The 12571-nt window shown below is 37.6% G+C and overlaps 1 protein-coding gene across 2 annotated transcripts in view; it reads right to left on the bottom strand.

Moving 5' to 3' along the window:
• Positions 1–12571, bottom strand: part of baiap2l1a (BAR/IMD domain containing adaptor protein 2 like 1a) — a 96594-nt gene that overhangs the window by 23584 nt on the left and 60439 nt on the right. The gene's annotated exons all lie outside the window — the stretch shown is intronic.

The following is a 12571-nucleotide window of genomic DNA, read 5'->3' as shown; positions in this document are numbered from 1 at the left end:
TTTAAATATGTAAACTAAAGTATAATCACATTCGTAAATGAATGGCTTCTGGTTTCTGAAATGTAAATAAACCAATCTATTGTGATAAAACAACAACATTGCATTCACTGCATTAACCATCAAAGTGAGGTCCAAATGTAACTGTAGTCTTGAAACAAATCTGAATTAGGAAAAACATTGCAATAAAATAATGCAAACTGGTTAAACTTGAGAGTAGCTGAGATCTGTCATGACCAGAGGTTGCGCTAGACATTTTCGTTGTCTGTCATTTTGACTGACAGGGTCATAAAAATCCGGTCATAGTCTATTTTTACCCGTCACTTAAATTTTTAAAATGATAATGATGACATATTCAATGGTATTCAGTTTTCATTCATTTTTAATTAATATTGTAACGCTTGCTTGGCGGTGAAAAATTAGACACGGAAGTCGTGGTATTTTTCTCCCTTTTTACTCTGCTTACCGCCAACAACTCCGCCCCCAAAGAAAAAGAGGCAACGATATAGACCCAATCATCAACGTCACACAATGATCTTAATTGTGGTTGTCAGCCCCAAAATCTTCTAAATATATATTAAATGCATCTTACCAGATATAAAATGACTACTACATAGTCTGTGGGGATCATTTGTTGCCCAGATTTCTTGTCGAATTACAGCAGTCCATCTCGCTCTCATCTTCGGGTCTCTCAGAATACGGTAGAACTTCAAGTCTCTCCGTCTATCTTCTCTGATACAGCAACCAACCGCCACACACGCCTTCACCATTTTGATTATTAATAGTAACGAGGAGAAAAACACGCCGTAATAGGAGGCATGTACGTAGCGGTAATGTGTGAACATGACGAGCTGACACACAATATGGCGGCTCCAGTCAGGGGGGCGGAGTTGTGACATCATGTGACGCTGGCACACCGGGTGCACCAATAAGAACCTCGCGTTGATGTGTCAATCACGGTGCCGCCGCCAGACCCAGGTGACGCTACAATATTCTGACAGAAGAGCCAACGACGTCATGCATTAAGAGAGACAATAGCTGATTAATATGCTAACTCGCCACCCTGTGGTCTGGGGTGTGAATTGCAACCTGTCAAAATGACGGACGGACTTCAGTTTTTTCCGTCACCGTTTTAAAAAACCGGTCAACGAAGGAAAATATCCGGTTAACGCGACCCCTGGTCATGACAGAACATCGCTTCAGTGATATCTGGCGCCATCTAGCGTCGTGAATGGGTATAATGTCTACACCCCGAATATAAGACGACTCCCACTTTTTCAGTCTTATTTCAATGCAAAAAACACTTGGGTCAGTACGGTATAATAATTTTAATAATTATTCATTGCTAATCAGATTTTTCATAAAGGGTGCCATTTTATAGCTATTCTTAGCGTAGAATCTGAATTCTGAAGTATGTGGGATTAACTCCAGAAATCATTATTTATATGACGAACATGACAGGCTTTTATTTTGAAATGTTCACCGGACTTCGGTTCGCTATAGCGCTAACCTTCAGCTTTACACTCTGCAAAAAAAGCATTTTTCGTCATTGAATTTGGTGTCAGGAATAGATTTTTGTTTTTTGTTTGAAAATGCTGCCAACCAGCGATTTTTCATGTTTGAAGTGTCACCTTTTAACTGCAAGTTTGTGTTTTGCAGAAGACTGCCAATGTTTTATAGCAGCCTAAATTAGGTTGTCTTTTTCCCCCATTTGCCTCAATGTGGCAATGCTAATGCTTACAGTGTTTAATCTTATTTTGTATGTCTAAACTTCTGAATTTTACGGCGTGTTGATGACCAATAAACATCTGTGAAAGGTACTGGAGTGTCATATGCCATGAACACGCACACACAAATGTATGCACACGGCAATATAACGCAGCTGTGAAAATTACCACCGTCATTTTTATTTACCGTGCGATAAAGTGACTCATTACATATCGCGACAGGCTTAGCAACTTCAATATAACATGTCGTTAGTTGGTTATATGGACTTACGATCTGACAGCTCGTCTCCTGTCTCTTCCAAATTTAAAATTGGGTGATGGCGCTTTAGGTGTTCATTCACAGCTCACGTGCAGCCTGGTATGCAAGCATTTCGTTGAAATAAGTCAACATTTTGGCCACTATGGTGCGCTTTTTTGGCTTTGTGCCGCTTTCCCCACTTGCATAGAGAGCCTCCGACATTCTCAACTTTCCACTCATCTATTTTTTAAACCCTTCATTAACCGTGACAGGATGTGCTCGTCGACGCATTTACGTCATTGATGACGTCAACTAGTCGGGACAGCTGTAATTTGCTAAAAGAGGACACAAAATGGAAAATGAATTTGTCAATGCACCTCAACTGACTTCAACATAGTTCGTTGCCACCAAAATTACAAATGGAGTTTTTTTAATAGGCTCTAAAAATATTTGAGTTGCAAATATGTGGGAAAGACACTTCATTTTCTGAATGAGTTTGATTCCACTCACATATGGACTATATAACTGACTATTTTAATTTTAGACATGGATGACTTAATCATTGCACCAAACAGAGTGATTCATTTTTATTATTTTGTGCACAGGTGTTGCCAAATAAACATGCCTATGACCAAGTGCGTCACTGGACCTAATGCAATACTCGGGCACAGACAAGCGATCCAAAAAAACCAAACATATTTTTAGCACTAATCTATCATAAAAAGTCAGAAATAGTACTTTACACTATATGTAATCAAACCAAAATACAAGTTTCTGTAAAAATAAAATGGGTACATCCCTTGTTGATAGTCAATTCACCCATGCTCATGCTCATCAACATCAATCTCTCCTTCACCTCTGTCTACACTCTGCTGCTCTTCCTCTACTGTAACTTTTATGCAATTAATCAGTGTTTCTCCACTGGTAGGTTGTGACCAAAAATTGGTTTATGTTGCCTAGGTGGGTTACCTAGCTTACCTTTCCCATTCTTCCTTTATGCTTGCTGCGAGCAAATAACTGTCTAATATCCATTTGCAAGAGTAATGTTGTTTGAGTCATATAGAAATTTAAAAAAAAAAAAAACCAAGACATCTTGTTACAGATTACAGTGACTGCAGTAAAAAATACTTGTAAAAAAGCTGGAAATTATGATAAGCACATATACAAAATTGTTAGACGTTATATCCCAAAGGGAATTAATACATACAGATTGATTCTATTCATTTTGGTCATATTAACAAATAGCAATAAATATCATCAGTATTGATACATTTCAAATACCACATATCATAATAACACAATATTAGACAAAGCTCTTAAGAGAGCTTCTCACTCGAAATGCATTTGTCACTGGATTCATAGCCAGTTAGCTAAAAGACGGCAGCTAATCGGCTCCTTAAATTTGCGAGCTTTTTAGTTTACCACAGTTAACTGCCTGATACCAATTAAATTCAGAATTCATGGGAATAGGTAACCAAACAATCATCAACACGGAGGTAACTAACCTGTAAAACAGGTGGGAAGATGTAATTTGCACCGTCAACTGTTGGCAGTTTGGCACACGCACCGTAATATTGATGCTGCATTCACATGTTGTTGGAGTGAACGAAAAAATGAATCTATACGGGGTCAACAAAAAGCGCCAAACAGTCACTCAACTTTTGTTGTATCATTGGAGCATTAAAATAGGCTACTCTTCTTTTTAGCAACCATTATTTTTTTAATCCCATACGATGATTTTACAACACATCAGAACGAGATTCCAACTTGGGAACTCAGATCTCCCGACACGCATGAATGCAGCATATCTCCCGAAAGTGCTTTGTGTGAGTATCAACTCATATGCCTATCAGAGCCTAAGTTGCGTGCATATATTACCACTTTAAGGAGTCGTGCAGATTGTCTATTTACAGTAGAGTGAATAGAGTACAGTGATCCCCTGCTACTTAGCAATTCAAACTTCGCACCCTCAGTCCATCGTGGATTTTTTTTAAAAATTAAAAATATAAAAAAATACAGATGAACTGTCCCGAGCCAATCGCATAGTCTCACTCTCCCTCCCGGCTTTTTGTTGGGCAGGCAGTTCACTGGAGTTGCTTATTGAAGTTAACGATGATTGACAGATGTTTAATGTTTGATCTTGCCACAGCCAAAGCTTCAAAGCGCTGCATGCGTCAATCATCGTTTAACTTGTTAAACAGTTGTTGTGGCAACTTATTGGTTGTAAGTGAGCACCTTGAGTGGACTCACTCAATTAAGCATTTAATAAAGCCAAGCATTTTTGTACGTTAATCTTGTTTAAAAATAATTCAGTAGGACAGTTACATGTTTAAAACATCATACCGTATTGGCCCGAATATAAGACGGTGTTTTTTGCATTGAAATAAGACTGAAAAAGTGGGAGTCGTCTTATATTCGGGGTCTAGACATTATACCCATTCACGACGCTAAATGGCGCCAGATATCATTGAAGCGAATGCTAAACTTGAGGAGTAACGTTTTGGCATGACAGATCTCAGCTACTCTCAAGTTTAACCAGTTTGCATTATTTTATTGCAACGTTTTTCCTTATTCAGATTTGTTTCAAGACTACAGTTACAGTAAGACCTCACTTTGATGGTTAATGCAGTGATTGCAATTTTGTTGTTTTATCACAATAGATTGGTTTATTTACATTTCAAAAACCAGAAGCCATTCATTTACGAATGTGATTGCACTTTAGTTTACATGTTTAAATGTTCAGATATTAAGAGTTGAATGAGGCAAAATAACATGCTTTTCCTCTCAAATATATTGTTATAATCATTTGTTTCAGATTTACTGTAATTGTTTTCTGTATAAAAATTAATTTGAAAAAAAAAAAAGCAAAAAAAGAAAAAAAATATATGGTGTTCAAAAAGTCTTTTTTCAAACTTGAGTCTTGAAAAACAGGGGGTCGTCTTATAATCAGGGCCGTCTTATATTCGGGCCAATATGGTAATTATTACATTTGAAATGCTTAAAAATAAATTTATTAAAAATAAATACGTATACAATATAAAACTTTTATTTATTTATTTATTTATACTTTGGGGGGGAAAAAGTGGAAAAAAAAAAACATGTATATGTATATCTTTCCAATGCTAAATCTGAAAAAATACATTGAACACACAAAAGGGGGGGGGGGGTGCTACTTCGCAGTTTTTCATTTATCACGGCAGGTTCAGGTCCCCAATAACCGCGAAAAATGAGGGATCACTGTAATACAAAATAGGCAAATTCTGTAGATTATGCTATGTAATATGCTACGTAGACTTAAAATTCTACTATACTAAAGTATTAATTTTTTTTTTTATTTTTTTTTTAATGGTGAAATTTATACTGGGACACATGCCCCAATGAAATATGTCTGGCGACGCTTATGCTTATGACATAGATTGACGCAACCTTAACTTGCAAGGGAAAATTACGTTGGCCAAACCTTCATGCCAATTTAAGCAGGCTGATTTTACTTCATATGTCATTTTAAAAAGTGAACCATTTTCAGTCCTTTGGATGTTCAAAGGCACCTCTGCCCCACATAGATTGAAAAAGATCCTGCTGGTTAAAAAGTACAGATGGCCGACTATAGCTGGCACTTCTCTTCCCCAGCACCTCCTTTCTCATATGTCCCCCCAGCCTGCCATGGCAATAATAAAAGCAGCCTCTTCTCTCTTACTCACTCCTCTTATCTGTGTCCCTATGACAGTAGGTCAGGTGCCGAATCAATGCTTTCCACTTCCAATTGTCGACAATTTCTCAATCCCGCACACTAGGCGTGAGCAAGCAATCATGTTTCTGTGAGCCCTAGGCTGTGTGATGATTAGAAAACTGAGCCTTACCTGACTAGGAAACCACTTGGGAGAAGAAGTTTCATGGTTTCAGGTCACTAAAAAGTTTTGCCCAGGGTATTAAATTCCACACAATTAAAATAACTTCCTGTTGATTTGGGGACATTTTGGGGTCACTTCCTGTTGATATCAGGTCAATTCCTATTGATTTGGGGACATTTTGGGGACATGTCCTGTCCTGATATAAGGTCACAAAATGTTAATGGGCTCTAATGGTAAGTGGACAAAAATCACAAAAACCTATGTTTTCCTGCCATTGAAAATGAATGGGAAATTTGGACATCAGTGGCATCCCATTAGAAGTGAATGGGACAGTTTTTGTCAAATTTGGGGGGACCGCACATTTTTGCCAAATTCTGTATGCAACTTTTTTGCCCCTTACTGTCCTGGAATTTTTCATGTGTAAATTATGTTATTTGGTCAAAAATTGTTGGATAAGTAGAGTTTAATTTGTTGTTGTTTTTTTTTCTACAAAATCACATTTGCAGGCAAACGGGAATTTTAGGGGTTTCGTTTGAAAAATTCCCTGGGTCGAGTGAAAATTCCGGTCATTTTGACATTTGAACGGTGGAGGTCGGTCAAACGGTTTGGGCTGTGCGGCGTGCTGAAGAAGCGCCATTAAAAAAAAAGAAAGGATTTTACAATACGGGCCTTTGCCTTGCAAAGCCGCATCTAATAAAGTTGTGCTGAGAAAAAACATAGCATCATCATTTTTTAAAATCAGACATTATAAGCAGTTACTCACAATGTTACCCATTACTTGAGTATTCTTTTCAACGAATCCCTTTTTACTTGTACTTGAGTACTGTTTTGGATGACTACTTTTACTTGAGTAATATTATTTAGAAGTAACGCTACTCTTACTTGAGTAAATTTTTTGGCTACTCTACCCTCCTGTAGTTGTGTGTTCATCCCAGACAAGTGACAAAAACCAGGCCCAAATCAGTAAAATAATTTAAAATATATATATATTTTATTGCCGAGACAACAACCTAGTTTTCTCCTTTATTACCACATTGATTTGCAAATACCTGGAGACAGTCTGTCTCTACACAACTGGGCTGTTAACACCCAGCAACATACATGAATTCTATCAGGGCGTCTGCACATAAACACACCTCAAGCAATATGAGTCAGACTCATTAACTCGAGACACAAGAAGGAAAGGGGACAAGAGAGATAGATAAGCATAAAATGTGGTGATAAGCAGTGTTTTTAACAACGACGTTTCTAACGGCGTAATTTTTTTCAGTCGTGAGTAACCTAATTAATTACTTTTCTTTTCTTTCTTTGCAACGCTGTTACCGTTACTGTGGAAGTAAAGTTTTACTGACTTTTACTGTACATACAGTTCGTGATGTCCAGGTGGGTAAATTCCTTGAAAATAACACACTACGGTGCAGGGGTCTGGGGTAATACTGATAAATGTACAATAAATTCACTATCCATTTTACAAAAAAAGATCCATAAGAATAGCACATAATGCTGGTTATAGGGATCATATCAATATATTAGTTTTAAAATCCAGAACATAAAAGCTCACAGACTTGGTTAATTTTCAAACAGCTCAGCTCATGTATAAGGCTATACACAGGTCCATTCCTGGCAATATATGAAATTGTTTTTTAACAGAGAAGGGCATTACAGTTTAAGGGGGGAGCTTCGCTTACAGCATCAGAGGGTAGGACTAGATTCTAACCCGCCACAACGCTAAAATAGCAAGAAAGGCACGTCAACTGAAGAAAGCGGGAAAGATTGAGAGTACATGGACCTCAGATTGCAGAATTTTTGTCAAAACACAAGACCAGAAAACGAAAGTTATCAAGCAAGTGAAGATCTGGCAGCTTATGAAAACTAATCATGACCCAAGTAGCTTCTGGATCGAATCAACTGAATAAACTAATTACTGAATTATGAACTAATCTTCTGGATCTAATCAACATAACGAGCACATTGCCACGACAATGGACTATTGGGAAAATGAATAATCCGAGGGGATGGTTATTATTTAAAAAAAAAAAAAGAAAAAAAACAAAAAAACTTGTAATCATTATGAAATCTGAATGTCCAAAATTGATATTCGATATTTTCTGCGTCCTATATGGTATACTGAGGACGGGTTTCAATAAGCTTCGGCTTCTCCCGTCAGCCCTTTTCCTTTCGGGTTGATTTAATTGTAAACACATATAAATGCTGTATGTTTGTTTGGATTTGTCATGGCTGAAGGGAAAATAAAAATAAATTAAAAAAAAAAAAAAAGTTTTTGTGCTTCTGTTTGTGGATTGAGGCTGTGGAATAACCTAGATGATAGGCTCAAGCAATGTCCAAGCATGACCCAGTTTAGGAAGTGGTACAAGCACATGGTTTTCACAGGGTATAGGGAAGAGGAAGGACGTATCTGTTAGTGGCTAGGTCCTTTTTATTTTTTGTTTTCATTGCATCTTATGTATATAGTTATTTACTTCATTTCTTTGTTGATATGAGGACTAGTTAAATAGGGCGGACTGATATAATTGCGGAATAGAAAAGAGTTTTAGAAAGCAAATGCCTTAATCTACTCTTTTCTGGAGACAATTATTACATTTTTGATATTTGTTATTATTATTGTCAGAAAATAATGTTGCTGTTATCTGAAGTATATCATTGGTTTTGACAGATTTTTGTTGTTGTTGTTCTCTTGTTATTATTTTTATTTTCTCATGTCCAAAATTAAGCATTCATTCATTAATGTACTGCTTTCCTGCTGTGTGTGCATTATCATCACTAAGTTGGCTTTTTCCTTGTAGATACTACAAAATAATAATATATACAGTATATATATTATTATTACTAAAAATAGTCACTAGCCCTTAACATTTCTTGAATGACGTATCCATGAACATTGTGGGATGTTCTTTGTCCTGGGACCGAAGGGTCAGTGGTTTGATTCCCGGCTACGACTGCCCACTGTCGAAGTGCCCTTTGGCAAGGCACTAAACCCTAATTTGCCCCCAATATGTTGGTAGCGCCTTGCATGCTAGCAGCACCATTGGTGTGTAAATGTGTGCGTGAAAGGGTAAATGTGTGCCAATGTAAAGCTCTCTGGGCATTGTAACAATGTAGATAAATGTACTATATAAGTATTTTCCATTTACCATTTTTGTTCAAAACAACTAGAGCACATACAGAAGAGGCAGAAGATTCAGAGCCTCACCTGCACATTGAAAAATATGTCTAGATACATTAGGAGTGTGAGGATACGCACAAGTCACGGTTATGTACGTACTGTACCTTGGTACGGGTGTGGGGGGTCAGGGTTCAGTTCAACAGGAAATACAAATAAGCTTCTTTTTCTCACAGCATTTGAAATTTAAAGTTTGTAATACCGTTACACTCTTATATACGTGACTTTTTTTTTTTTTTTAAGTCAAAATTATGAACAAGCATTTTTAAAAATGAAAAAAAATCCGTTCAATTCAATCAGTTAGTAAAAATATCTTTTACGTGAGAGATGTTATAGAATGTGTAACGTGCAGAACATGAAAAATAACACCAGATACTTTGCTGAGTAACTAATTACTCTTACTTTAACTGAGTTACTAACTAAATTACTTTTTGGGAGAAGTAATTTGTAACTAATTACTTTTTTACCATAAGACGAACAACAATGGTGATAAGATTAACAACAATGGTGATAAGGGAATACAACAAAGAAATACTGTATGTAATACATATTACAGTATAATCATCTGTAGTAAATTGTAGTAGTAGTTGAATTTCTTTTGCGATCAAACTTGCTACTCCGTTTTTTCATTTAATCTGTTCCAACGAAAGTACGTTGGTACTCATCACTCCCACTTCCAATGGATTGGACGATTAGCGCCGCCAATAGAAGCCGCCTGTGGAATCGGCATCAGGAACCAAAAATTGGTATTGGTGCAACACCAGGAAATAGCACAGTAATTTAAACAAAGTATAAAAGCATAATACTAATGTAAGTACTATAAATACATTTATCTCAAAAATTGTTATTAAAGAATGTACTGTACGTTAGCATTTGCATGTTGAATGTGAGACTGAAGGAGCTGTGGTTTGAATTGCTCCTTGCAAGTGGTCTGACTGTTTGCAGTTTATAAATGGATGAAATTGCATTGGGGACCATGGTTCTCTTGCCAACTTATAAGTGTATGAGAGTATATCAGCCGCTCTATTCTTTTTTTTGGTTGTTTGTTTTTTTAACCTTACCTGAGTGGTTTTAAGTGGCCTTAGTGTGTCACAAATATTGAAGGGGAAAACCCTTCATTTTGATTTGAAATTATCTTAAGTGACACGAGTCTTGGAAACCTTTCTAACACACCTCTCAAGAGCAGATGACAGTTCAAACCAATATATTCAACAGATAACAAATTGCAGCTGTGCAGTATTTTTTTAAATACCCCACAGTGTACCTCCCTGGCAACACAGTTGCGGTATTTACAGTATGCTCATAAGATTATTGTCATCATCCTTAGGCAAGAGAAAAAGAGGAGTGAGTGTTTTGTCATTCGTCGACATTTCTAGACGAGCTAGATTCCAGGTAGAGAGCTCCAGTTTTGTGCTGTAGTTTGAAATATGTATATATTTTTGTCATACCATTTTGAACTTTTCTGACACACCTTTACCTGTGAGTAATGTTGGATGTTTGTTATTAAGTGTTGTGGTTACACTGAAGCAAGTGGTGGATGATGTACTCACTTTTTTTTTTTTTTTTTTTTTACTTTTCTTAGCAGGGTGTTGAAATACTTTTCTTCACTGTATATACATGAATACATTTACGCACACATACATACAGTGGGGCAAATAAGTATTTAGTCAACCACTAATTGTGCATGTTGAAAATTGACTGCTTAGTTGTATTTGAAAGTGCATAATGGAAAAAAACAAGCAATGAAATTGCACTGTAAGCAGAAGCTTAACAAGTTCAAAAACTCCAAAATTTTGCTTTATGGCGGATTGCAAGCAACTATCAGGTGCATCCCGTCACCTACTGTACAAGAGTGTGGTGATTTTTACTGATCAATATCTTGTTCACCTGCATAATCTTGCTTGTACTCGTGTTGCTGCCTCTAGTGCTCAGTTAAGGTATAGTTGCACGGGTCTTACCAATTGCACTGGAGGCATGAAAAAGAAACTGCCAATTCACAATGAGGAAAAAAAAAGACAACAAACAAAAGTAACATGTGACCTGGCGATGTAAAAGTAAAAAAAGTACCACTTCATATTTGTACTCAAGTAAAGTACAGATACACAAAAATGTACTTAAGTAGTCACAAAGTGCTTTTACTAGTTACATTCCACCACTGACTAAAGCAGGGGTCAGCAACCAGCGTCTCTTTGAACCCTCTGATGGGATTCAGTGTTATATTAAATAAAGTAATATTTGATTAAAATTTATTCTGCCACTTGCAAGATTTAACAAAGACTTAAAGTGCCTGTGACACGAAAAAGCATGTTTATTTCATAATACACGCGGTATTTTATGCTCCTGAATGATATGGACTGCTTGGATGTGTGTGGAAGCGATCGCTATATTTATTTAGTTTTTTGAATCCCGCGCCAGGAAAATGAGTGACTTCCTGCTTCGGTCTTGCATTGAGGAGGAGGGCGCTGTGACGTGTACGGTAGAAGACGTCCTCTTCACGCTACAGTGTACTGTTGTGTATGAGGACGAAGGATTCAGCTGATTTTGCGGATTAATACGTTTATTTTTCGCATCAGGCCAGCCAAACGGCTGCAGAAAAATCATTCTGTATGAGGGAGAGGGGTATGCGCCTTTTTGGAGTTTCAAAAGGTTCCCATTCACCGTGGATATTTACTGTGGGACCATTGGACTTACGAGGAAGTGAGTAAACATCTTGTTTTGTATTATGTCAAATACGAATACAGCGATTACAAAGTAAACACTACAAACTTCCTTTAAATGAAGGAGTACTTACGTTTGATCATTGATAGGCATTTAAAAAGCTCTCCTAATGCTCATTAGCAGCAGCACGTTAGCTGCACAACAACTCCAGCCACCCTCCTCCGGGGAACGAACTGTAAATTGCTCTCCGCCGGGCGGTTTGCCGATCCACGAAGACAATCGACAACCGGGTCGTCATGTCAAATAATCCAGGGTAGCTATCTCATTTGCTCCCGGAACCGTATAAATACGTTTTATTTTTAAATGCTCAACTGTCCCACAACCGTATTTATACGTCTTTTGCGGGTTTTTTTTTATAAGAAGCATATATAGCTTCCGCTGTATCTGAGAAACAAAGAAAAACGCACCAAACCAATTTTAAAGCAATAAAACTAGCCACTGGAGGGCAGTAGCGCATTTTGGAAGACTAGACAAGCCGATTCAACAGCAGTGAACGGCCGGCCAGCATTGTCAAAGCGCTGGCGGATTGAGCCCAGGCGGCGCTCCGACCGGACAAAACAACGAGAGGACGCCTGGGACACCAGGCGCTGGACGATCGCGCAAAACGAGTGAAACCCCCCGTGGAGCGGCTCGCCTAGCAGATCCCGCAGAAATGCAAAAATAATCCATCTTTGTGAGACAGACAACGATGAGGGAAAAGTTTACACAGCTGACGTGGCGACAACGGCGTCATCTCGGCGACAAACCGTCATCTCTCAGTCGTTGTGTGTGAATAAATTGTTACTATTCTATCTAAAGCTCTATTTGTCTGGTTGTTCATAATATTTTGTAAAAGGAAAACATTATTCAGATGTTTGGG

The sequence above is a fragment of the Corythoichthys intestinalis genome, chromosome 21, assembly GCF_030265065.1.
Source record: "Corythoichthys intestinalis isolate RoL2023-P3 chromosome 21, ASM3026506v1, whole genome shotgun sequence".
Taxonomy (NCBI): domain Eukaryota; kingdom Metazoa; phylum Chordata; class Actinopteri; order Syngnathiformes; family Syngnathidae; genus Corythoichthys; species Corythoichthys intestinalis.
This window is presented reverse-complemented; position numbering and strand designations above follow the sequence as displayed.